This window comes from Talpa europaea, assembly GCF_964194135.1.
Source record: "Talpa europaea genome assembly, chromosome: 9".
NCBI classification, from domain to species: domain Eukaryota; kingdom Metazoa; phylum Chordata; class Mammalia; order Eulipotyphla; family Talpidae; genus Talpa; species Talpa europaea.
In genome coordinates, this window is record NC_140076.1 from 87,859,951 (window position 1) to 87,886,715 (window position 26,765).

Here is a 26,765-nt window from a genome sequence, read left to right on the forward strand (position 1 = left end):
CCAACGAAGATGGCTGACTTTTATCAGGGAATAGATCTTTAACCTTATTTGAACTGAAAATCTTCATGGGTAAACAAAAGCACCCCTGAAATCTGAGGTCCACACATACACTGATGACTCAGGATGAATACTCTGATGTCATCTGCACTATTCCCTCTGGTCTTTTAAGCGGAGTTCCCATCATTGCAAAATTTTGCATACATCCAGGATCAAAATATCATAAAGAAGAATTTATGTTAAATAAAAGCTAACTATCTTAACAGATAAGTATCATATGGACAGTAAAACCTTTGAAAATACAAATTAGCATATTTGCTTCTATGAGAAAAAATATGGAATTCCCTTCAGTTGGCTCTTAACTATAGTTTCTCTTCTTACCCTGCCCAAATATCACTGATCTGCCAAGCTGTATCTACCTAAAAGCTTTTGGGCTATTTAAATGTGATTACACTTAAATCTGCTGGCAAGGACAGAGGAAAAATCCTTGGATTTTGGCCAGCTCTCTGCCATTTGTTCAATTACCTCACTGATGACCTGCAAGTAAATCAACTATTAGAGAGGGAAGGTTACATCATACCCATCTGTGTGACAAACATCTGAACTATACTCGCTCTCTCTGAGAAATCAGAAAACAATGCCATGAAGAAATTCAAACCCCCTCCTGGGTGATGGGTGACAGTGGGGTTAAGTAATTCAAACAGAATTATTAGGTTGGAGTAAATAGTGTCAGGCGTGTGCAGGACCAAGGCTGAGTGTGAGTGGCTTGCTAAATTTTGTACCTTGCATACCTCACTTGCTACACCAACTCTGGTTTAAGTAATTTGATCATTCCAGCCACAGTTAATATTAGGATGCACAGCATTTAAGAACACAGTAGTTTCCTAAATGTGGTTTATGTTCTCAAGTCAGAAGTACCTGCAAAACCTGGTAACACTGGGATATTTTTATACCTCACCTTGACCACCTGAGTGCTCTGACTGAGGCCTGATAATCTGCTTTTTAATGTCATTTGCTAGGGATGATTATGATGAATTCTAAAGTAGATCCTCAAATGCAAAACAATGAAACTGGACCTCCTATCTCACTGCGCACACAAAAAAATCAACTCAAAATGTATTCAAGACTTGAAGATACGACTTAAAACTACAAAACTATCAAGAGAAAACAAGAGATAACTTTCTTGACATTAGCCTTAGCCACAATTCTTTGGATTTGACACTAAAAGCAAAGGCAACAAAAGTAAAAATCAACACATGGGACTACATCAAAATAAATGACAGCAAAGGAACTGTCAACAAAATGAAAAGGCAACCTTCCAAATGGAAGAAAACACTTGCAAATTACAAATCTGTGAAGGGTTAATGTTCAAAATACATAAAGAACTCATAACTGAATAAGAAAACAAGCAATCTGATTTAAATATGAAGAAAGTATATCTGAATGAACACTTTCCCGAAGAAGACATACAGGCCCACAGGGAGGAATAAAGGGACTCAATATCACTTATCATCAGGAAAATGCAAATCAAAACGACAGTGAGCTACCACCTCACACTTTAAGAATGACTAGTATCAAAAAGTCAAGAGACAGCAAGTGTTTGGGAGCATATGCAGATAAGGGACCCCTTGTGCACTGTTGGTGGAAATGTAAATTATTGCAGCCCCAATGGAAAACAAGAAGGGGAATCCTCAAAAAGACAAAAATAGGGCCTCAGGCCTCCCTGGTGGAGCAGCAGTTGAGCAATGGGTTGCGAAGCTGGCCGCAGCCTCTGCAGCGCCGGTTCAATCCCCGGCTGCTCCCCGGCCACCAGAGGAGGGTCCCACAGGGCGCGCAGACCTCTCTTGCCACCCACTGCTCCCCTCAGCAGTGTGCTTCGGTCCTTCTGCCTGCTCTGCTCCCCGCTCTGGCTCTGGTGAATTCTCTCACCCTCCCGTGGTGACACAGCGGTTGAGCACTGGGCTGCGAAGCTGCCCACAGCCTCTGCAGCACTGGTTCGATCCCTGGCCGCCAGGCAAGGTCCCACATGGTGCGACAGTCCTCTCCTGCCACGCCCACTGCTCCCCTGAGCAGTGTACTTCATTATTCTGCCTGCTCTGCTCTCCCCTCTGGCTCTGGTGAATTCTTTCACCCTCCCACGCTTCTGACTGTACCCAGTGCTTATATAAAAAAATAAATAAATCTCTTTTTAAAAAAACACAAAAATAGAACTATGTTATAATCCCACTTCTGGGTATTTATCCAAAGGAAATAAGAACAAGATCTCAAAGCGATACCTGCATTTCCATGTTCATTGCAACATTACTCACAATCGCCAACACTTGGGAAAAACCTAGTGTCCATCAATGAACTAATGGATAAAGAAGATGTAGTACATATATACAGTGGAATATTATCTGTCCATTGAAAAATAAGAAGCGTCCTCCCTGGTGGAACAGGGGTAAAAGACACAGTGCTATCAAGCTATCTCCAGCCACTGCAGCACGAGTTCAATCCCCATCCAGGGAGCTACCCACATGGCACAGCAGACCTTTCCTGTCTTGCCCGCTTTTCCATTCAGCAATGTATTTCAGTAGATCCACCTGTTCTACTCCCCACTCTATCTGGTGAATCCTCTCTCCTCCCACATCTCTGGCATACATCCCAGTTCTTATATGCATAAATAAATAAATCTTTTAAAAAAACAGAAAATCCTCCATTTGTGACAAAGCTGAATCATGAGGACATTACAGATATTTCTTTTTTCTGCCTTGTTTTTTTTTTTTTTTAGTTCAAGAAAAATACCCAGGATACAAGAAAGCTTTATGTTTATTAGATTAACTAGTTGTTCAGTTATAAAACAAGTACTTGAGAATCTAAGTAAGTGAAATTTGCTAGACAAAGACAAATATTGCAAGGCATCACATATATGTGGAATCAAAAAAAAAAAAAAAGAAAAACCAAACTCACAGAAACAATAAAAAATGGTTGCCAAGGGCTGAGAGATGGAGATAACAGGGAGAGATTGGAAAAGGCTACAAACTGAATTATTCAACAAATAAGATCTAAGGAGCTAATGTAAAACATAGTAAATAATACTGTAGTCTATCATTGAAATATACTAAAAGTGTAGAATTTAAACATTCTCATCAAAAAATATGCTTTATAAGGCAGATTCTCAAGTACTTGCCTTATAACTGAACAACTAGTTGATCTAATAAACAGAAAGCAAGTGGAGACTTGGGAAATGATTTGGAAGCTTTCTTGTATCCTGGGTATTTTTCTTGAACTAAAAAAAATCAAGGCAGAAAACAGAAATATATCTGCCTGTGAATTCACATAATTTACTGTGTTGCTTTTCCTAACAATATATTCTAACAACTTCAAATAATTTTATGTAGAAACAATAAATTTATCCAAAATATTATTTTGTAGTAGGTAACAGCAAATATTGCTATTTTCCTTTTTTTAAAATTCTTTATTGAGGTAATGTTAGATCACAACACTGTACATGATTTAGGGGAACAGGTTCACACCTCTTGCCTATACCTACCACCAAAACAACCATAATCCTCCACCATAGTGCATTGGGACCCCTCCTCCTTATTTCCCACCCACATTTCCCCCCTCTAGTAACCTCAATTCTGCAGTCCTATTTCTAGGATTTGCAAATACTGTCATTTCCCCAGGAAAGTTAATTTAAAACAAAAAACAACTGAATTTCTTAACTTTTCTGAATCTGCCCTTCTTAATTTCTAGTCCCCAATATTTTACTGGCCTGTTCACCCAAAATGTAGCTAAATTAGCACCATATGTGCTTTTAAAGGCTTATCCAAAAAAAAAAAAAAAAAGGATCTTAAATGAAATCATATATGCCCTTAAAATAGAGGCACAAAATAAGATACAAGTTTCATAATTCCCACAAAGAGCAGACTGTGATAATCCTCTACAGGACAAAGGTTATCTTTTGAATCAACCTAGCAGAAAATTAACCTAACACAAGAAATACTTCTATTTAGAAAGCTGGCATAAGGACAGGACTGACAGACTTTGATGATGGAAGACATCTACATTTCTATTTTACAGATTGGCACACTGCTGCTGCAAAAGTTTACATATTTCAGTTTGGAATTCATTTTTGTTTCTGACATCATATACAACTTCTGTGAGCCCAGCAAAGCCTCACTCACTAGATACTCCCAGTTATCCCTTTTATTACAGCAATGATTATGATATGAAGACATATTTTGGTGATAACCAAGCTATACTGCAGCCTTGATAGCTGAAGTCGCAGAGCAGAATGGCCCACCAAGGTACAGTTTTTGAGAAACATTGCCCCGAATGTTCATCTAGGGAAAAACAGATTGTTTGTGTGTGTTAGTTGAACACGGATGATGGTGCTTTTGGGGAATGCTGGATGATGTTTTGGAAGCTGAGGCTTCTATGAAAGTGGCAAAATCTTTTTCTATGTCTTCTAGGAACTAAAACCTCATTTAAGCAGGGGAACAGGTCCCAGGAAAGCGAGAATCCTCGGGTTTTCTTACACAGTCAGTACACCATATGGGTACGCTTGCACTGGCCCTTTCCTCAAGGATCGAAAAAGAAGACAAATGAAGCCAAGAACATTAGAATGATGTGATCAGAAGGGGGAGAATCCAAGCACAATAAACCCCCAGCAATGGAAATGTGAGTCTAAACACCAAGACATAAGCCAATAACCAGGGCCATTACTAAAATAGGTCTCTCATTCTTTTAGGGTATTTCTCTAGGTGGCCTCTTCAGTAAGGCTAAAGTGTAAGATTTAGCTTTCCAAAATGGGTCCATGGCCAATCTACACAAAATCACTTGAAGAACTTGTTTATGTAAATTTGGGATAATATATGACTTCTCCTTTCACATGTGGTCACCATAGTTGTCCCACCATATTCTATGACCATATCCCGTGTGCTCGTCCCCCTGCCTGTTTTCTCCTTTCTCCACCCTCCACTCTGTCTCCTCTCATGGATGCCTCATATCTTCGGTCAGCTTTCAATGTTTGTCTTTGCCTGACCCTTTGCTTGATTTTTCTATATTCCACACGTAAATAAAATATTTATCTTTTTCCTTCTGAGTTATTTCACTTATCAACCCTCTCAGCTCCATACACGTTGCTGCAAATGGCATGAGTAAGATCACTAGGTAGTATTCCATTGTAGATATATACTACATCTTGATCCATTTGTCTGTTTGGGGGCATTTAGGAGCACTTTAGGAGCACTTGTTTATTTTTTAATGGAAGTAACTGCATTATAACATTATATAAGTTAAAGGTGTACATCATTAAAAATCAACATCTGTATATACTGGATTAAGTTTACCATTAAAACTCCAATTCTGTCGTTCATCACACAACTGTACCATTTTTCCTGATTGACTCACACCTCCTCTTCCCTTTTCCCTTCTGGTTACCACTAATTGATCTTAGAGTTCAAATTTTACTTTTGCTATAGTTAGCTCATCTGTTTCTCTGTATTCTCTATTTTCATCTAGGGGTAAAAATCATGTTTGTCTTTCTCCTTCTGACTTATTTCACTTGCTTGAAGTGATGGCAGAAATCTCCTCTCTAGGGGCCTCCCTGGTGGTGGAAAGGGTTAAGCACCACACTATAAGGCAATCCGCAGACTCTGTAGCAGGACTTCCATCCCCAGCTGGCCAGGAAGCAACCCATATAGCAAGGCAGACCTCTCCTGTCTCGCCCACTGCTCCCCTCAGCAATGTATTTCAGTCAGTCTGCCTGTTCTGTTCTGCGCTCTGTCTCTGGTGAATCCTCTCACACCCCCGCATCGCCAGCCTTTACCCCAGCTCTTGCATGCATAAATAAATAAATCTTTGAAAAAAACTTAAAAAAAAAAAATCTACTCCTCTCTGTCTCTCAAGTCTGCTTTCCTGTGTTGCAGGAAAGGGTGATATGGACTCCTTTTATGGGTCAAAGGCAGCTCCAACTGTCCATGATCTTCAGCAGCAGGTTCCAGATTGGTTTCAGTTTAATTCCTATTGGTCTGACTTGTGTCACAAGGCTGATTCCTGCACTGGTTATTGTAGAAGGTGATGAAACCCACTGTTTTGCAAGGTCTAGGGCATGGTGTCAAGCTGTGAGGCCAGACTCATATAGATACTAGGAGACCCTAGAATCAGGTTGCATCTACCTGATGACAGGAAAATAGACACTGGCCTGGCAAAAACAAGATACACCTTTACAAGATGCTTTATATATCCTCATTTCATTATTGTTTAAAGATATTTATTTTTTAATTTACTATTTTTTTTAATTTTTATTTTTATATTCCCCATACAGTTGGAACCCCCTTATTTTGACTCCGATCCCTCCTTTCCCCACCCTGCCATAGTGTGTCTCTGGTTTATAGCTGTTTGTTGATTTTGATTTTTTCTTTCTTATATTCTTTTCCCTGGTGCCTTACTTAGGTTTTCTAGATTCCTGCTATAAGTGAGACCATCTGGTATATTTCTTTTTCTTTCTGGCTTATTTCGCTGAGCATGATCCCTTCCAGCTCCATTCATGTTGCTTCAAATTGCATGAGTTTATCTTTTTTGATTGCTGAGTAATATTCCATGTGTATATGTACCACATCTTCTTGATCCAATTGTCTATTTTTGGGCATTTGGGTTGTTTCCAAAGCTTAGTTATTGTAAATAGTGATGCTATAAACATAGGGGTGCAGGTGCTCTTTGGAATTAATGTTTTTGTGTATATTATTGTGGTAACTTCCCTGTTCCACAAAGAATTTAAGACCAAATATCTGATACTGAGAAGACCACTGAGGAAGAGGACAGTTCTACACATTCCAGTGAACATATTTTTCACCTAGATAGGAAAATGTGAGGCCTATGTGTTGTTGTTGTTTTTTTTTAATCACTTTATTAAGGTATGACTGACATGGAAAAGTCTGAATATATTTAGTGAATACTATGCTGTGAGTTTGGGGATAGCTGCAAACTCATGATACCATCACCACCACCAAAGCCATAGACATGTTCACTCATTAACTCCCAAACTTTCCTCCCACCTCTTCCTTCTTATTATAACTATTATTGTTTTCTGTGTCTGATAAGAACACAACATAAGATCTACGTGGGTGAATCTGAACATCAGGCTAAGTGAAAGAAACTAGAGACATAAAGACAAATACTCCATGATCTCACATTTCTGTAGACTTTGAAATCATCCAACTCAGAGAAGCAAAGAGTAGAATGGTGGTTTCCAGGGTCTTGGGGAGGGAGAAATGTAGAGGTGAAGGTCAAAGGTTACAAAGATCCAATCGCAAAAGATAAAAAATTCTGGAACTCACTATTTAGCATAGGGACTATAGCCAACAATACTGCAATAGTCTTAATATCTACTAAAGGTGGGGGGGCTTATTTAGTAACTGTATTAATGAAAGTAGAAGCTCCCAGGAGGCACTCAAAGTTCTTAATTTTTCTCATCATTTTTGTCCTTGCTCTGCACTTCTTTCACTCACTTATTTCTATACCACACTAACTTTTCTCTTTGCTCCATGTTATTTGGCCTTCCCTCACTCTACCTATGGGTATAAGATGATGTAGTTGAAAGAATATACAATAATGAAGACTGTCATGGGAACAAGGAATTCCCTGCAGCTGCAAAATGAGAGACCTGGAATGACAGTTTCTTGATAAGACTAAAGTCTTATTTTCTTTGATGATGGAAGTCCAGAAGAGGTGAGCTGACCACCACTGGAATGGAAAAGCCACAATATCCTCGTCCTCAACTCTATCCATCTGACTGCCCCACCCTCTTTAACATGCGTTTTTCACTGTCAATCTTGTTTCAATGAAAACAGCAGATGCATCTGCAGCCCCACATCCACTCTAAGGCAGAGGAAAGGAGACAGAAAAATGACAGGCAGGGTGTAGATCCCTGCCATGATGCTGCCTTTACAATTTTTTCGTGGAATTTCTACTAAATGACTTCTGCTTACATTCTATCTGTCATTTTTACCTGCAGGAGAGCTTGGGAATTGTAGACGTTTGAGTTTTGTTTTGCTTCTCTGCCCTAGTGCCACAATTCATGAAGCTATTATTAATGAAGAAAGGAAGAATGAATATTAAGTAGACAATTTACAATCTTCATCCAAGTGGTAATTTTAAGGTATAGGAATATGGAAGACATTTCCGATATCACATATTTCTGTAATGCTGCATTGTTTTTTGCAATAGTATATACTATTTTGATAATTTTTATAATTAATGTGGGAATCTGTGAACTACATGAATTGGTTAAGGTTAAAAAGGACTGTCACAGCACTGAAGTCCACATGATATCATCAGACACTGACCATATGCTGACTCTTCCTCCATTATTCCCATATTATCTGCTCTTACTGACTCCCCTTGTGCCCACTGAAAATCCTATTTAAACCTTAATTCTTTCATTATTCATCACAGTGACTAAGTAATATATGACAAAAATATGATTATCCTTATTTAGAGGTGATGTGTGGAGATTTCACATGCTGTGTAGGCAAAATAATCACAAGTTTTTGATTCAATAAACACAGAAATATCCATTAATATGCTGTACTACTCTGGACAAGATGCTTTTCCTTTCTATTCCTAAAGATACCCTGACTAAAAATGAGGGCAGTGTTTGGACAACTGACAGGACCATGCTTCTTAAGGTTATATAAATCACAGCCTCCTGGAAAACTCAGTATAAGTTCAGATTCTTAAGCCTCATCCTCAAAGAATTCAATTCAGTAGTCTGCAGTGGGCTAATGAATCTGCAGTTTTACCCAGCAAATGTGGGTGATTCTGACAAAAGTATCAAGGGGTCACTTTTTGAAAACACTAGTTAAGTATCTTCCAAATCTTTCAACTTAATAAAACATACAGAATTTGACTTTTACTGATAAAATATTTTACTATTTCAAGCCAGTGGGGGAACAAAACTTCCATTCATTTAGGTAGAGATTAACATGTCTTCTTTCAACAAGTCCAGTAAAGCCACTTTTTCCTCCAACAGAAGTTCTTGCTTCCTATCCTTCTCTTTATCTGCTTTCTCCCCTCTCCCACACATTAAGGAACAATTTAATGAATAAAAGTGCCCATACTTTAGAAGATCATGATGGCATAAAGTAGAGCCACTGTACCACAAATGAGCAATATGCGTCCCAATTTCTGCAGGAGGAAAGGTTTATTACCCCGGGTCCCACACAGAAGCAACGCTGTCTTGTTTCTGAAAGCTAGGCTATTTAGGTCTCTGCTACCAGATGAGAAATCCGAGAAAGCTATTCATTTATACAACAACCTAGCTACCTCAGTTCCCTAATCTCCTATTAATTTCTTCTCATTGGATTCAACAGCATATTCTTTACCTGAGCCTACCAAATTATGCGTGTATTCTCTGGTCAACAGAAGCAAAATAACTTCTTATTAATTTAAGTGAATAGTGGAGCATAATAAAATATGGTGAAATGAACACTCCCTTGGCATAAACATCCATTTAATGAAGAACAAACCTTAGGTTCATTCATTTAATTCAAGGTTCCCTGTGGTCTGGATTGCTATATTCAATAATGTTTCTAATCTAAGAATGGTTTACTTTTGCCTCCTTTTCCAGCCTGCTTTAATTGGAAAGTTACTAACACACTCATTTCTAAAATTGTAAATGAATGTCCACAGAATAATGTCATTTTAAAAGTAGTAGAGAGGCAGGAGAATTCTGTTAGATACTGTATGCTATAGCAATATGTTTAACGCATTTGCTTTTTGTAGTTTATTGCATCACTTTCTTTTTCTTTTGTAATCACAGGATTCTGGTTTGTCTTTGCTTATAAACTTATTGGAAAAATAAATCAAAGCCTCCTAAATTCTGGCCAAGGATAGGCAGGAGGCCACATGCTGTCTTCCTGGAACTTGAATCTTAGGCAGAAAAGACTTGTTACAGATTAAAAGAAGTTCAAGTTTATCATCCAACTGAAGTGCACTATAAAAACCATCCATTTCTGACACCCAAATTGTCAGAGTAACTGTGTAACTGTGGTCATTTCTAAAGTTTATATCTTCACACTTTTGTTCAATTCTCTCAACTAATCCATAGCCTTCCAACAAATATTGTTTGCTTGACTTAACATAGTCAACTTTATTTGCTTGCAATTAAAGAGCAGTAATTGATATATAAAGAGTGAAGACCAAATGAGATAATAGCACCAGTCCCCCAAGTCCTGGTCTATCACAGTGTCATGCTTCTAAGGCAAATGGTAGGAAGATAATACTGGCCAGTTCTTAAAAGAAAAATAAATGTTGTCTCTATAGAAAAAGTGCAACATAATTCTGAAAACTCGACTTCTAACTCAAAGTTCAGCCCATGTCTTGCCACAATATTTTTCATGAATTAATCCTAGAAGTTGCCCTATGCATATAAGGAAATTTAAAGATCTGCATTAGTATACCAGTTTGTGAACTACAATTACTTTTTATTTTTAAATGAGGGGTTATTATTAAATGTAATTAGATACCCTGACTTAAGAACTAAATGAGAAATCAGGAGGAGAAAATATATTCAGAAATTATTTTGTTGCTAGAGTACAAATAGCTTCCTACTTTACCACTCTTTATATTTCATATCACACTTTGCAGAAAGACAGAAAAATAAGGTTTTCCCTAAATGGTTCTCATCTTTTCTCTTCCTCCTCTGTCAACTCTAAACGTAATTATTGGGAAAGGAAAAATGGCACCATTTAGTTGAAGGTTACCCCTTTGAATAGGTGGAGTCAGAGGTTCTTCCTTACTTAATGGATCGATCAAATGTTTAAACAGTAATGTCAAAGAATAAGTAGGAACTATGAGAGCAGGGAAGAACTCCTAAGGGAAAAGTAGAATATTATGTACATAAATTTCATTTTCCCTTACCACATCTCTTTTTTTTCTTAACCTTCACTTTCAAACATACATAAAAACATTCTCTAGCACATCACTATAGAAAAAATTAACTAAAATCTAAAATCTTTATTTCTAGATTGCAACTTATCAATGTTCTGAAGATCTTTTAAAGCATCTAGTAAGATGAGAATAATTTTCTTTTTCTTTGGTAACCAAGGAAGCCCATATGGTTTAACTGACAATAATGATTTACATTTCTCTTACTTAGCTGCACATCTGATTACCTGTATCCAAACATGATAACATATTTCTTTCACCAAATTCTAGAGCCCTATAAAAGAATATTAAATGATAAATGAGGAGCAAACTGCTTCTCTGTAGAAGAATTTTAGAGATGCTCAATGAAAAAGAAAAGAAACAGAATCACCTTGAATTGTACGGGGCAGGAAAACAATGATTGTTTTCTGTTTGTATTTTGGATATGTAGCAGCACTGTATAAGCAACAGATCCTTGTTTTATTTTTCAGTCATGAACTACTTGATACACAGAATATAGAGCAATTAATGCTTAAAGTTTGGTAGCTGTATTGTATAAACAATGATAAAACAAGTATCTTGCACCCAGCCCCTGCTTGAGGAAGAGTCTTTAGTTATTTCTGAAGCTCCTGGATGCTCTTCCATGAACAGAGGGTTCTCCCAACCCCCACCATGCCCCAGAGAGATAACTGATCAGATAAAGTTCTTTCAATTATCACTTGATTTTCCTTGAATTTGTTCTACAACTGGAGGTGTCTCTAGTCAAAAAGTTTGGTGATACATGATTTTAAGGTTTGGATAAATACATTCCTCTTCACTTGCTTTCATTTATTATATTTTGCTCAGTATTGTGTTTTTAAGATCCATCTACATTTCATCACTCAATAGGAATCTATTGTAGGCATGAATCAGGATGCAATTATCTGGTTTTTTAAAATGATGGTCATTTAGTTTGTTTCTTCTTTGGGTTATTTCTTCTGTTAAGTATTGTGAGCACTGACTTAGTTATCCATGTCTATTTGATCCTGGTATTAGACACTGCAAATGCCATTGATAATTATAGTGGGTCCAAGTCCACACAGAAAGACCACAACTTCACTCATGTCTCCCCAGCCACACACTCCCACCTCCACCGCTGACATGTCCACTCAGCTTCCTGCCACCTTCAGGAAAGGGGCATGCCGAGAGCATGAAGGACAGACTGATTCTCCAGTGAGCAGTAACTGCTGTTGCTTACTCCCTCTGGACCACATGGGGTCAATTCCTGACACCCTCCCCCCCCACACTCTGGATGGGAAGCTACTGGAATAGGGCCTGGGGGTCTTCTGTTTTCATATCCTCCCTTGGTGACCCTAATGCCCAGTGCAACTAAAGAGCCTGGCTCTAAGATCTTGCCTATATCTCTCTTGTCTACTGGATCTTGATTTAACAGGTATTTATTAAATCCAACTGTTTGCCAGGCTCTGTTTTAGGCACTTGAGCTACACCTCTAAACAAAACTGACAAACAAAAATCCCTAAAGCTTCCATTGTGCTGGCAGGGAGGAATATAATAAGCAACAAAAACAATGAATAAGTAAAAAAGAAAGAAAAAGAAATGTATCTGGGTTGAGGATTGTTCATTCTTAGCATGCATGCATTTGCTTTTCTATTAAATAATACTAATTTGTTTTCTTGAATGACTATATAAATTACATATTTTTAACATCACAGTATGAGTTCTATACCCTTGTCAACATTTCATAATTTCATACGTTTTAAAACTTTTTGCCAATCTGGTAGATATAAAATGGAGTCACAATGTGGTCATAATTTACATTCTTCTGCATTCTATCAACAGTGGCTCTTTATGTTTTGTAGACATTCATATTTCCTTTTTTGTAAAATGCTTGTTATAGCATGGTCACATTTTTATTAATTATTGAGTCTCATACACTCTGGATATTAATCCTATGTGAAATGTATTACAAATATAGCATAGCTTTTGGTTTACATTTTCAAAATTTACACTATCTTGACAAATTTAAGTTCTCTTTAATATAAAAAGTAATTAATTTTCTTTATGTTTTGAGTTTATGTATCTTATTTTAATATGTCATAAAGCTATTTTGTCAAAAATACAAAATTATGTCTTTCTTATTTCACATCTCTGAGAACTGATGTTTAGGTGAGATTCAATTTCATGTCTTTCAATTTAAACAACCTGATCAGAAGAAACAATGTGCAACTTGTCAGTCATCAAGAAAACCCCAAACAAATAGATATGTAAAATCAAATGAGGCTTTTGGTCTCTTATCATTTATTTAAAAAAATGAAGGAGAGATAAAAATGAATGAACCCTCTAGAACTAGTTTAAACAAAAGATGGAATTCATAGATCACAGGATTATCACTGGGAAACTAAGACTGGGAATAGGAACCCAGGAACCCTCTTTCTCCCCCTCTGATTGCTGTTCTTATAGGCAATGAATTAAATCTGTTTCTTGTAGTGCAATCCATTTTCTTGGTTTTGCAACCAACAGCTACTGAGTTTATATGTCATGTTCAATCGATTAGAAAAAGGATGCTATTTTTCAATCCCAAGTGCAAATTTTTCTGGAAAGGTTTGGCTTGACTGTTTTGGTTTATTTACTCCAATTCAATAAATCAGACAGTGAGGGTTATATTTTACAAACATAACTGTTCCTCCTGATCTGTGTAGATGAGAGAGCAATCACTCCTAAAAAGAAGAAAGTGCACAACAAGAGGATTAGAAATACCATAAAGACACATCCATTGTGATTTCATATTTTTAAAAGCTAACTAGCATCTGATTTGTGAATATCAGTTCAAACACACACACAGACACACACAAATGGAATTATAGAGTGAAAAGGCCACTACTATAAAAGTTGAAAGACCAGGATTCCAGTATCTGGTAAACCATCTAAATAACTCCAGAGGTCTCTGTGCAATAAAAGGGTCAAATTTACATAATTTCAATGATCGGTTAAATTCGGGATATGTTGATGGCTATAAAAAAAAAAGATTTACTGGGCCTCCCTGGTGGTGCAAGGGGTTAAGATGCAATCTATGACACTGTCCGCAGCCTTGCAACACGAGTTCAATCCCTGGCCAGGGAGCTACCCACATGGCGCAGCGGACCTCTCCTGACTCGCCCCCTGTTCCCCTCAGCAGTGTATTTCAGTCCATCTGCCTGTTCTGTTACCCACTCTGTCTCTGGAGAATCCTCTCACCTCCCATACCTCTGGCCTGTACCCCAGTTCTTGTATGCATAAATAAATAAATCTCTAAAAAAAAAAGATTTCCTTTCTTGTCATCTTAATCTGTGTTTTTCTAGATTCCTTATCTAATGCTGCGGTTTATGTGATTCTATGAGTGACTAGTTCCAAACATAATTACCTTGTGGGATACTGGAAAAGAGAATTTATTTTTTCTCCAAAGTTTAAGGATGATGGCTATTGAGACTGACTTTTATATCATGAAAGTCTTATTTGACCTGATAGATTGCCTGGATCTGAAAGGCGCAGGCACTGAGAAGGATACATTTATTATTTTCCCTCATTTGACCTAACATTTCGAGGGAGGGGTCGCTCCCAGTGTGACAGTTACTGGCAAACATTGACAGTACCATCGCCAATTAAAGTGCCTCTTCTTCCTGACAGTCAGTACCCATTTTATTCTAGATGTGCAATTTGGCCTCTTTCTGTCATAAATCTCTTCTTTTGGATGGCAGTTTGAAGAAACAGACACCACTGCTCACATTCCCTCATACCCTGGGAAGTTTCTGCCCACTAAAATCTCCCCCACAGGCTACTGATTATTATCCCTCTTCAGCTCTCAAATTGGAAGGGCACTATCCACAGGTGTGTGAAGCAAAAGACCAAGTAGATAATAGTTTGCAAATGATACAGACAGCAAGCCATTAATGTAAAAAGAATAAAATGTGTTAACAACTCCATGACAGTCATGTAAACCAGTCATACACCCATCAAAAAAGACTGATTAGGGGAGCTAGGGCTTCTCTTTGTAAGCAACTAGCAGATACCAGGTATTAGGATACATATAAATAAATGAGTTATCTCATTTAATCCTGCAATAGCAGCTCTATTTTTAAATGAAGAACAAGAGCCATGGAGAAGTTAGTTCCCCAAAATTACAAAGGAAAAAAAAGTTTAATACAAACAATGATCACTGAAGCCAAATGGATAAAATGAAAGAATAAATTAGTACTTGCATATTAAACAAGAAATATCCTTTGTCCCTACAATTAGGAGAAAACTCCCTCCTAGCAACTTTTGAGTATGTAATACAGTATGATTAACTATAACCTTAAATCTTCTCACCACAAAAATGGAATATTATTTTTTAAAATGGCAATTAAGTGACATGGCAGTGTTAACTAATGGCATGGTGGTATCATTTTACAACACATAAGTGTATCAAAGTAACACACGTTATATGTCAATTATAAAACAATAAAACTGAAAATAAAAAGTACCCTCTCGCTCTCCTTTTCCTTGAAAATTCCTACTTTTTAGATCAATTTTTCAATTTTCTAGGTACAGATAAATCTTTATTATAAGAAGAACAAGTACATGAAATAATCAAAGCTATTGACACAGCTTTGGAGTCAGGGTAACAATACAGCAGGACAGAAACTCTGCAAACTGTCAAGTGTAAGTCTCACTAAACAGTGCAGAGCAGACACAGTAAACCTCCAGCGCCAAGCTACCATGAACATGCACACCGTGTGGACAGAACTCAGTTTTCAAGGGAAGATGTATGTCTGGAATTTTACATAAAATTCATACATTAAGTCCTCAGATTTTTAAATGCTGATCAAGCATTTATATATATATATGAATATAGAGAAAATAAATTTATATATATAAAATAGGATACCACTGTGCACTACTATTTTCAAAGATAGAGTGAGTACTTCTGATTATTTTCTTGAAAAACACAAAATCACTAATTCAGAGAGAGATATGCACCTTCTTATTCATTGCAATACTATTTACAGTAGCCAATTGTCTGTCAACAGATGATTGGATAAAGAAGATGTGGTGTGTATATATATATATATACATATATATATGAATACTATTCAGAGATTTTAAAAAAGAAGATTAAATATTGTGATTTGCAACAACATGGTTGAAACTAGAGGGAATTATGCTCAGTTCAATGAGCAAAAAAAACAAACACAGCATAATTTCACTCATATGTGGTATAATGACAAAAGAAACAAACAGATGAACCAAATAAACAAAAATAAACCTTTGGATGATAAGACCAGTGTTTACCAGATGGGAAGGGAAGGAAGAGTGGGTAAATCATGAAAAAGACAATTGTATAATGAAGGTTAGAAATAGAGTTTTAGCGGAAAACTTAATGTAGTATATACACATGATGGCTGTCAATGATGCAGAACTGAAATTAAAATATTTTTTTACTAGAATGTGAGATTCACCGAGGACTAGAGTTCAAGAAAGAGATAGATTGACTAAGTTAGGGTAAATTTGACCTTCGTCTAAACAAAAAAAATTTTTAAGTAGTTGGTATACATGATAGGTGTATACTTAGCTTATATAATCCTAAAATGCCTCACTTATAAAATCCCATCTGCACACTCTTGAACACATTGTAATAGAAATAAATAACATACTGAGAGTAAACTGGAAATACAAATAGCATCTGTGGTAGAATTATTAAGAGGGGTTAGCATGAGATAATAAACTTAAAGCACTTGACACAGTAAATAGTCAATAAATGTTAGCTAATATTTCTGCTAAGCAAGTCAGGATTTAAACTAAAATGTGCCTTACTCCAAAGCCCATGTTTTTTCCACTTATAATCATTCTCTTTAATAAGCTGAGGAATCTGCATGGAGTTTTAGGACTCTCTTCTAGTTCTGATCACCTGATAATTGGGATTCACCCCCTTACCTTCCTTTAGCTAGCACACTCAGAAAGCCAAAACCTGAGTGTGATCTAATAAAATAAATCCTTACTCAAACTGGCTTAGAAAAAAAAGGTCTTTATCTCATATAAAATTTTATACTCAATTATGCCACTAAAGAGGTATGTGGGAAAGAGGTGGGGGGGAGGGGGCTCCACATCGTTCTGCCTTCCAAGATGGTAACATATTCTGAAAAACAGTTTTATTTTCTGATTGTAAATGGCCATTAATACCTTGGGATATGTGCTTCCTCATTCACAGTTAACAGGACAAGAAAATATCTTTATATTATAGCAAAACCCTAAATTTCATTCTGATTGGACCGGTTTAGGTGACATAGGAATTGAATGGCAATTCTAGAAACATGTGTATGACCACTGAAATGAAATGCTCTGATCAGCTTAGCCTAGGTTTTTGGCTCCACTGCTAGGTGCTGAAATAGAAAATGGCAAATATTTGGAAAAAGAATTAAGGAAATGATTATCAAAGAAGGTATCAACCAATGACACTCACTGGTTTTATGGAAAGTTTACTGGAGAGCTGAAGGGTAACACAAGCAATAAGTTTCATTGCCCGGTAACAATAAGATAGCCATGGACTGCACCAGACAAAAAGAGATAGAGCAGAAGCCCTGGCACCAACAAAATCTGCACCCCTGCTAAACACCCTGGACAAGCCTGAGGGACTGAGTCACGCCTAGAGGTAGCCTCACTCCTATGGCCAGGTAAATTTCAGGAAGGAGAGCCTTCCTGGTGGCACAAGGGGGTAAGCATCGCACTCTGAAGCAATCCACAGCCTCTGCAGCACGAGGTCAATCCCTGGCCAGCCATGGAGCAACCCACATGGCGCAGCAGACCTCTCCTGACTCACCCACTGCTCCCCTCAGTAGTGAATTTCAGTCAGTCTGCCTGTTCTGCTCCCCACTCTGTCTCTGATAAATCCTCTCACCCCCCCACATCTCTGGCTTGTACCCCAGTTCTTGTATGCATAAATAAATAAATCTTAAAAATAAATTCCAGGAAGGAGTCTGTCAGCAAACTCACAGTAGCAGGACCTCCCCTTCTCACTGAAGAACCAGGTAGAGATTAATTCTCCCTGGCATATAGCACCACCTATTGTACTAGAAAAGAAGAAGCTCTGCACTCTTAATTTTCAGAAAGCAAAAAAACAGGGACATGAAAAAACACAACAAGCAGCAACCTGCATCTTCAGAGGAACACTATACCACACAGAGAGACAAAATCTCTAGAACCCAATTATAAAGACATGAAAGATCTGTTTTTCCTATCAGATACAGAATTCAGAATGGCGACTGGTCCAGTCCCTATGCAAAACAGTATGGAGGTACTTCAAAAGATAAAAATCATTCTGCCACACAACTCAGCAATTCCACTCCTAGGTATCCACCCAGAGAATACAAAAACATTAATTTAAAGGAAAATATACACTCTGATGCTTATTGCAGCACTATCTGCAATAGCCAAACCATGGAAACAACCTAAGTGCCCAAATAAAAATTAGTGGATCAAGATGATATGGTATATGTACATGATAGAATATTACTCAGCTATCAAAAAGGATAAAGTCTTACTATTAGCAGCAACATGTATGGAGCAGGAGGGGATTATGTTAAGCTAAAAAGTTAAAGGAGAAAGACAAATACCAGATGGATTATAGAGAAACCAAAGAAAGATAAGATAAATTCAAACTAAACACTAACCCTAGAAATCTGACTATAGAACTGAGCCTACCAAATCTGGAGAGAGCACATGGACTATGGTGGTAGGCTATGGGTGTTTTGGTGGCGGGTGTGGTGTGCTAATAACACCAGAAGGGGAAAAGCTGATACTTCTAAAGCACAAATAATGATATAAACCAATGTTTACTCAATAAAAAAATAATAATAATTTTACATTAAATAATGAGACTCTTTAATTCAAAACAAAGTGAAAGCTTAGAAGCTAGTAGAAATATTGGAGATCAACAGATAGAATGTAAATATTTGCTTTGTTGTAGTGGTGTTTGTTCTTTTTTTTTAAATTGAGGAAACTGGTTTACAATTCTGCATATGACTCAGAGGTATAGGATCACACTTCTTCAGATATGTTAGCACATCACACACCCACTAAGGCACCCATAGTCCTCCACTATAGTCACTAGACCCTTTCCCTCCTTTGCTCTCCACACTCCTCCTCAGCCACAGTCAGATTTCTAAAGCACAGGGTTTGCCTTTGGTTTTTTCATCTGATTCTTTTTTGTGTGTCTCTATATTCCACATATGAGTAAAACTATCAGATATTTGTCTTTTTTTTTCCAGCTGATTTTGCTTAACACTATCCCCTCCAGTTTCATCTAGCTCTGCCCCTTCAGGTGTTGTTACCACACCATACCCACCACTGAAACACCCACAGCCCACCACCATAGTCCATCGCGCTCCCTCCCGATTTGGTAGATTCAGTTCTGTAGTCAGATTTCTAGAGTTAGTGCTTAGTTTGGCTTTATTTTATCTTTCTTTGGTTTCTCTATAATCCACATATAAGTGACCCCATCTGGTATTTGTCTGTCTCCTCCTCACTTATTTAGCTTACAACATATATATTTCAAAGATAAATGAAATGACTTCAGAACAGTAGTGCCATACTTAACATCAAATTTAAAAGCTAATTGTAACCGGGATCCTATTTCTCTACTTGCATTTCTGATTCTTTTGAGCTGCTTAGAACAAATAAAGAAGACAAATCTGAAAAACCTTTAAAGGAAAATTTGGATTAATAAAACAGAGTAATTTATCCATCTAACCTACATTTTCTAAGTACTGCTAATAGAAGAAAATTGGTAGATCCCTGATTGGGGAAAGAAATATATAATAACCTCTACATCTGCCTGAACACATGTTATGACCCTATGTTACAATTTCATTGTGTTTGCTATTTTCAAGTTTCCCAACTTATAATGATGAAAAGAGAAAGGCAAAGAGGAAACAAAGGAAAAAGGGGCAGCAAAGGACATAAAGAAGATAAGAAATGACTTAAGTACTAGACTGTATTATGTCAGAAGTAACTTTTTTTTCAAGATATTTAGATTAAAATAGAACCATTTTTATATTGTCTTATCCCAATGTCAACAGCAGTGTATTTCCAACAGAATTAGTAAACAACACAATATTTAAAAGATATGCTTACCTTGAAAAGGAAACCAAATTCATCAAAATCTGCATCTCTAAACTTTAAGGATAACAATAATAGTATGATAAACTCAATTCCTACATCAATATCCTAACCCATCTTGTGAAAGTCTAAACATCAATTTTTTTTTAACTTTCAAAAACATTCCATAACATTACAATAGTAAGTTAGCATCTAAAAGGAATCTGTGGTGAGAGGGAGGGAGCGAGGAGCACAGGGGACTGTGGTGATGGTGCATGGGTGCGGTGGGGAAGGAAATTCTATGGGGACTCAATCTGAGGGGGTGGGGGGAGGCAAATATTGTCCAAAAAATGTAAAAAATGATAAATGTTAAAATAAAAAATCTAAAAAATGAAAAATAAAAGGAATCTGTGCAAATCCATATCAAAAGGAAAAAATGAACAAAGATTTGTATAATGACCTTCCCAAAATATATATTCTCAATCTAACTCTTCTCCCTGTTTTTTCCCCTCACATAAAAAAGTATGATTTTATTATCTGGCCATTAGTGGGATAATGATTCCAATATAAAGATTAACTACAATGTATATCTTGGATATTGGTCCCTTGTCATATGTATAAAATATTTTCTCTCATTCAGTAGGATGTCTTTTCATTTTAATGATAACTTCTTTCCCTGGGTAGAGGTTATTTTAGTTTAATATAGTGCCATTTGTTTTTGCTTTTATTGCCCTTGCTGTTGGAGTCAAAGACATCACTGGAGTCAATGTAATATAGAGTTTTGTCTATATTTTCTTCTATGCATTTTATGGTTTCCAGCTTTATATCTAAGTCTTTAATCCATTTTGCATTAATTTTGTGTATGAGAGTGGTCTAGTTTCATGTTTTGCATGTGGTTGTCCAGTTTTTCCAACAACATTTGTTGAAGAGACATTACTTTCTCCACTGTATATTCTTGGCTCAATTGTTGCAGATTAACTCTCCATCTAAATGTGGGGTTGTTTCTGGGCTCCCAATTCTATTCCATTTGTCTGTCAATTTTTATTCCAATACCATACTGTTTTGATTAGATAGTCTTGGAGTATAATATGAAGTCTGGCTGTGTAGTACCTCCTTTCCTATTCCTTTTTGTCAAGGTTACTTTGGCTATTAGGGTCTTTTGTGGTTACACAAAATTTTAGTAATGTTTGCTCTATTTCTTTGAAGAATTCCATTGAAACTTGGCTAGGGATTATATTGCATCTACATATTCTTTTGGATAAGATGGCCATTATAACATTGTAATTCTTCCAAACCATGAGCATAAATATTTTTCCATTTCCTTGTGACTTCTATTGCTTTTAACAATGCCTTAATGTCCTCTTTGAATAGACCTTTCGTCTCCATTGTAAGGATGGAAACAACAGATTGAAAAGAAGTAACTGTATTTTAATTAAAAATTGAAGACTGTTCCAGTCACCTATTTTTGGGCATTTGAGTTGTGTCCATAGTTTACCTACTGTAAATAGTGCTACAATAAACACAGGGGTGCAGGTGTCCTTTTGGATTAATGTTTTTATGTCCTTTGGGTAAATACTTAGGAGTGGAATTGCTGGATCATATGTAAGCTCCATTTTTAGCACATGACTGGATCAAGATGTGGTACATATACACAATGGAATATTACTCACCAGTCAGAAAAGATAAACTCACGCCATTGTCAGCAACATGGATAGAGCTGGAAGGGATCATGCTCAGTAAAATAAGCCAGAAAGAAAAAGAAAAATATCAGATGGTTTCACTTATAGGAAGAATATAAAGGATCTAAATAAGGGATCGGGGGGGAAAGTAATTAAAATAAAATAAAAATAAAAATGAACAGGCAACTATAAACCAAAGATTTCTACAGGGAGGAGAGGGGAATAAGATCAAAACGGGGGGGGGTGGGGAAGAGCACAAGGAACCATGGTGATGGTTCACAGGTGAATGGGTGGTGGGAATTTCACAGGGACTATAACTGAGATGAAAATGAGTACATTGTACAAAAATGAAAAATGATGTAAAATAACATAAAATAAAATAGTAAAAAAAAAAAGAATTCACTGCCAAAAAAACTGAAGATTGTAAAACTTATTTATCTGAAAATGATAGCCTTTTTGGACTATGTAACTGTCATTACACACACTTGCAGAGTGTGTGTGTGTGTATGTATCTGTGTGTGTGTGTGAATGTGTCTGTGTGTGTGTGAGTATATCTATGCACAGTGAATAATCTTTGAACTACTTTCATTACTAACAAAATTAGTTTGTTGGATGTTATTCATCAATGTATTACAACTCCTATCAATTGAAGAAAAAAAATACAGAGTGGAAATTATTTCTTTAACAGATAGCACCAACTTTCTTCTTATTCAGGAACCTATTTTGTTCAGGAAAATGTGCTGATAAGAAAGTGAGTTAGGGGAAAGTGCAAGCAGTTACAGGTTGGCAAAAGCAAAGAAATAAAAGAAGAAATAGCTATAAGTCTTTGTACAAAAAATAAAGCACTAAAAGAAACTTAAGTCTTTTCTTTTGCTTACCTTTATTTACCTGTTCTACATAGAATCAAAAGTGAGAAAATGAAAGAATAAAGAAGAGCAAGTGAGAGGCAAAGGGAGCCAAGAAACACATGCAGAGATACTGGAGATCAATTTATGGACATGATTTCAGGGACTTCTGAAAACACTAATTTCTTACAGTGAACTTTAAGTTATGTGTTTCTTCAGTGTAAAACTCTCCACATACTCAAAAATTCAGGAAAATCTAGATACACACAAAAGTCTTAAATGAGAAATATTGTGAAAAGTGGGATTGGAGAGGAGGGAGATATTATATTCTCCATTTGGGTTCATGTGATGTGAAACTGGAGAGATAGAATAGACAGATAATCCTCAAATTGACCTTAGTCATCAAAAAAGCTGTTCCACTCATCACAAGGACCTAAATCTAGTCTGGCACAGAGTGGATGCTTAATAGTTATTTGGTTAAATTTTGTATGAATGAATGATCCCAAAGGCAACAGTAATTTTAAGAAGGAAAGCCCACAGGAACCATGAAAATCTTGGAAAAGTGATCATACTGCCATTTGAGTTTGAAATGAAGTTTCAAGCAATCTTATCAAGGTATTGTACAGATCAATAATACTATAGTCAACATCTTGTTCACATCTAGAATAATACCTAAGACTAAAAAAATCAAAGTTTCAAGAATAAATATTTCTATGAGTTTTTTAATCTTACATTTTTTTTGCACATCTTTAATTACCTGTTGGACAGAAAATCAAAAAGTATTTTAAAGTCACAACCAAAAATAAATATCCAGAGACTAATTTACAACTCCTTGATGAAAACATATCATGGAATGGGAATGCTAATGAAAATACTCTGCATTATTCTAAAATTAAACAGCAGCACTATTCCTGAATTTCACTAGCTGTTGTCTTAGCAAATTAAAAATGCATTATTTAGCAAATTAAAAGAAAACAAGTCAGTGAAGAATATTCCTTTATTGGGTCACACTCTAAAGAATGTTATTTAAACTAGATCTTAAATACAACTCCTTTAACACCAAATCAGCAAGGTCTGCCAGGTTGATATATTTTTATCCCATTTTTCAATCTTTATTCATTTTATTTAATTAAAACTTTATTCATTTTATTTAATTAAAACTGGGCTATGTCTAGATAAACTTGAAAACAGTTTTTTAAAGACATACATCAATGCTTAGCATTCTAACAAAGGATGTGAACCTACTTGAAGAGCTTCATGTATGCATTCCCAGAGAATATGTAGGTATTTATAAGCATTGTAGTGAATCAAAATGAACTTGATATTTCATTAAAATCACTTTGAAGAGACAAGAGAAATGCTCTTGGCCATTGGATCTGAAGATGAACTACTAACTTACTACATTTCCTTTTAAAGGAATTGCTTTAAGAACACAAGCTATTTTAAAGTTAATGTACACTACAACAAGAAACAAAAAATATTGTCATAATAAAAACATTCAGTTGAAGAATTGCTGCCCTTAGGCAACACTGAGGATGCTACCATCAGGTTTTGTAAAACACTAAATATTTAATATGTCTTATAGGACCCACTACCTAACCATTTTTATGAGCAATAATATTAGATCTTAAGACTCATATGCCTATTTGTCCTTTTGATTAATCACTTATTAATTTTAGTAAAAAAAGGTCACCGTAATTGTTGGCATGCAAGAAAGAAAATTAAAATTAAACATTAGAGAACTTTCTTGAATAATGCATTATTTGAATAACCAGACTTGTTTTAATTAGCATTTTTTGTTGCATGTTTATTTATAACAGACAAGGGAATAATACATGTACAGACTATTGAACCACTTTTCTGCAGAGCTTAGAGAAACACTGGATACCTAAAATAACCAGAAATGGAAAAACATGGTAGCTAACTTGCTGTCAGTATATTTTTTAAAAAAGATTTATTTATTTATACAAGCACTGGGTACAGTCAGAAGCACGGGAGGGTGAGACAATTCACCAGAGCCAGAGAGGGGAGCAGAGCAGACAGAGTGACAAAATACACTGCTGAGGGGAGCAGCTGGCATGGCAGGAGAGGTCTGTCGCGCCATGTGGGACCCTCATCGGTGGCCAGGGATCGAACCCGTGCTACAGAGGCTGCAGGCAGCTTCGCAGCCCAGCGCTCAACCCCTGCGCCACCAGCAGAGGCCCAGGTCAGTATATTTTACTCTACAATTATTGTGTTAATTGTAGGGAAATCATAAAATAATTATAATGCAAAATGTATTCAACAGAATTATTTTTGCAGCATCATAATAATATGAACAAACAAATATTCTAATCATCATCAATAAGGGATTGGTTATAAATTATGGAGCATCTGTGGCAGTGAAGAACTAGGAAGGCATTAAAAATGTCAATAGGGCCTCCCCGGTGGGGCAGCGGTTGAGTGCTGGGTTGCGAAGCTGCCCGCGGCCTCTGCGGCACCGGTTCGATCCCCGGCTGCTCCCCGGCCACCCGAGGAGGGTCCCACATGGCGAGCAGACCTCTCCTGCCGCCCGCTGCTCCCCTCAGCAGTGTACTTCGGTCCTTCTGCCTGCTCTGCTCCCACTCTGGCTCTGGTGAATTCTCTCACCCTCCCGCGCTTCTGACTGTACCCAGTGCATGTATAAACAAACAAACAAAACAAATAAATAAATAAATAAAACATGCCTCTATTAAAAAAAAAATAAAAAAAAATTTAAATGTCAATAAATTCACATTTATTGAAAAGAAAACATTACTATGGTAAATTGCTAATTAAAAAATAAGATTACAAAATAGCATAATGTTAAACTTTTCACATTATGCTATGATAGAGTAACTACGACTAAACTGACTCATCTATCACAAAAAGATCTGGAAAACTGCATGAAATGCTTGAAACAACTCTGCAGACATTGGACAAAAGGCAGCAAATAACTATGACCTCAAAAGAAGGGAAACAAAAGTGGTGACCCCTATGATTGTCTTATATTTTTGCCTAGAGGATCCTTCCAGATCGTGGTGCAGATAAGCCTTGGTCAGTTGTCCTACTTAGTTGAGCAGAGATAGGTTACTTGGCTGCTGTTATCTTGAGGAGAAAGTACTGGAAAGGAAAGAACCATCAAGAGAAAGAGTTCCAGAAATCTGGGTAGTGTTCTGCTTGAATATGTACAAGTCATCATGCATAGAATGATATTCCCTAAAGCAATTTAACTGATTAGGCATAAAGTAAGTACTATCAGAGCTCACATATAACTGGATATTATTCAAGATTTGAATTCTATAAACCTATAATTCTATAACAGAGCAACAAGGACATTCAGTAGAAACCTGAGGTTTATAACTTTTGTAAACCAGAGTAAGGGGTAATCATATCTTCCCCTACCACACTTTAAAAGAAAGCTTTGTAATTATCACGCTGATCCTCCAGTAACAACTTTCCAGAAAAAAATCCAAAATTCTTTGAAGGAAGGCCACATAATCCAACACTCAAAAATACAAACTGACAATGCTCAGCAACCAAACATAAATTACTAAAATTTCTTAGAAACAGGAAACTCAAATCTATACCAGAGAAAAAAATCAGTCAGTAGACAAAGACCAAGAAATAGCAGATATGATAGAACTAGCAGGAAAGGATTTTTAAAAAATCTATACAGTGCTTAATCTGTTCAACTATTCAAGGAAAGCACAAGTATAAGACAAGTGGATGAAATATAAAAGAGCCATGGGGCCTCCCTGGTGACACAGGGGTTAAAGACAGCACTACCAAGCTAATGTCAGCCACTGTAGCACAAGTTCAATCCTTGGCCAGGGAGCTAACTCACATGGCACAGCAGACCTCTCCTGTCTCACCCGCTGCTCCCCTCAGCAGTGTGTTTCAATAGATCTGCCTGTTCTGCTCCCCACTCTGTCTCTGGTGAATCCTCTCACCCCCCCCACATCTGGCCTGTACCCCAGTTCTTGTATGCATAAATAAATAAATCTTTAAAAAAAAGCCAATGGGGTTTTCTAAAATGCAAAATATATCTGAAATTGAGGTAGGGAGAATCACTGGATAGAATCAACAACCATGTTGATTCTACAAAATCCAGGGCCACAGAACTTAATAAGCATAGCATAGACTAAAGGTAAACAAAGCACACCATAGCAGAGAGAGACACTCAAAAACAGAGGCATGATTTGGAGATAATATGAAATGAACT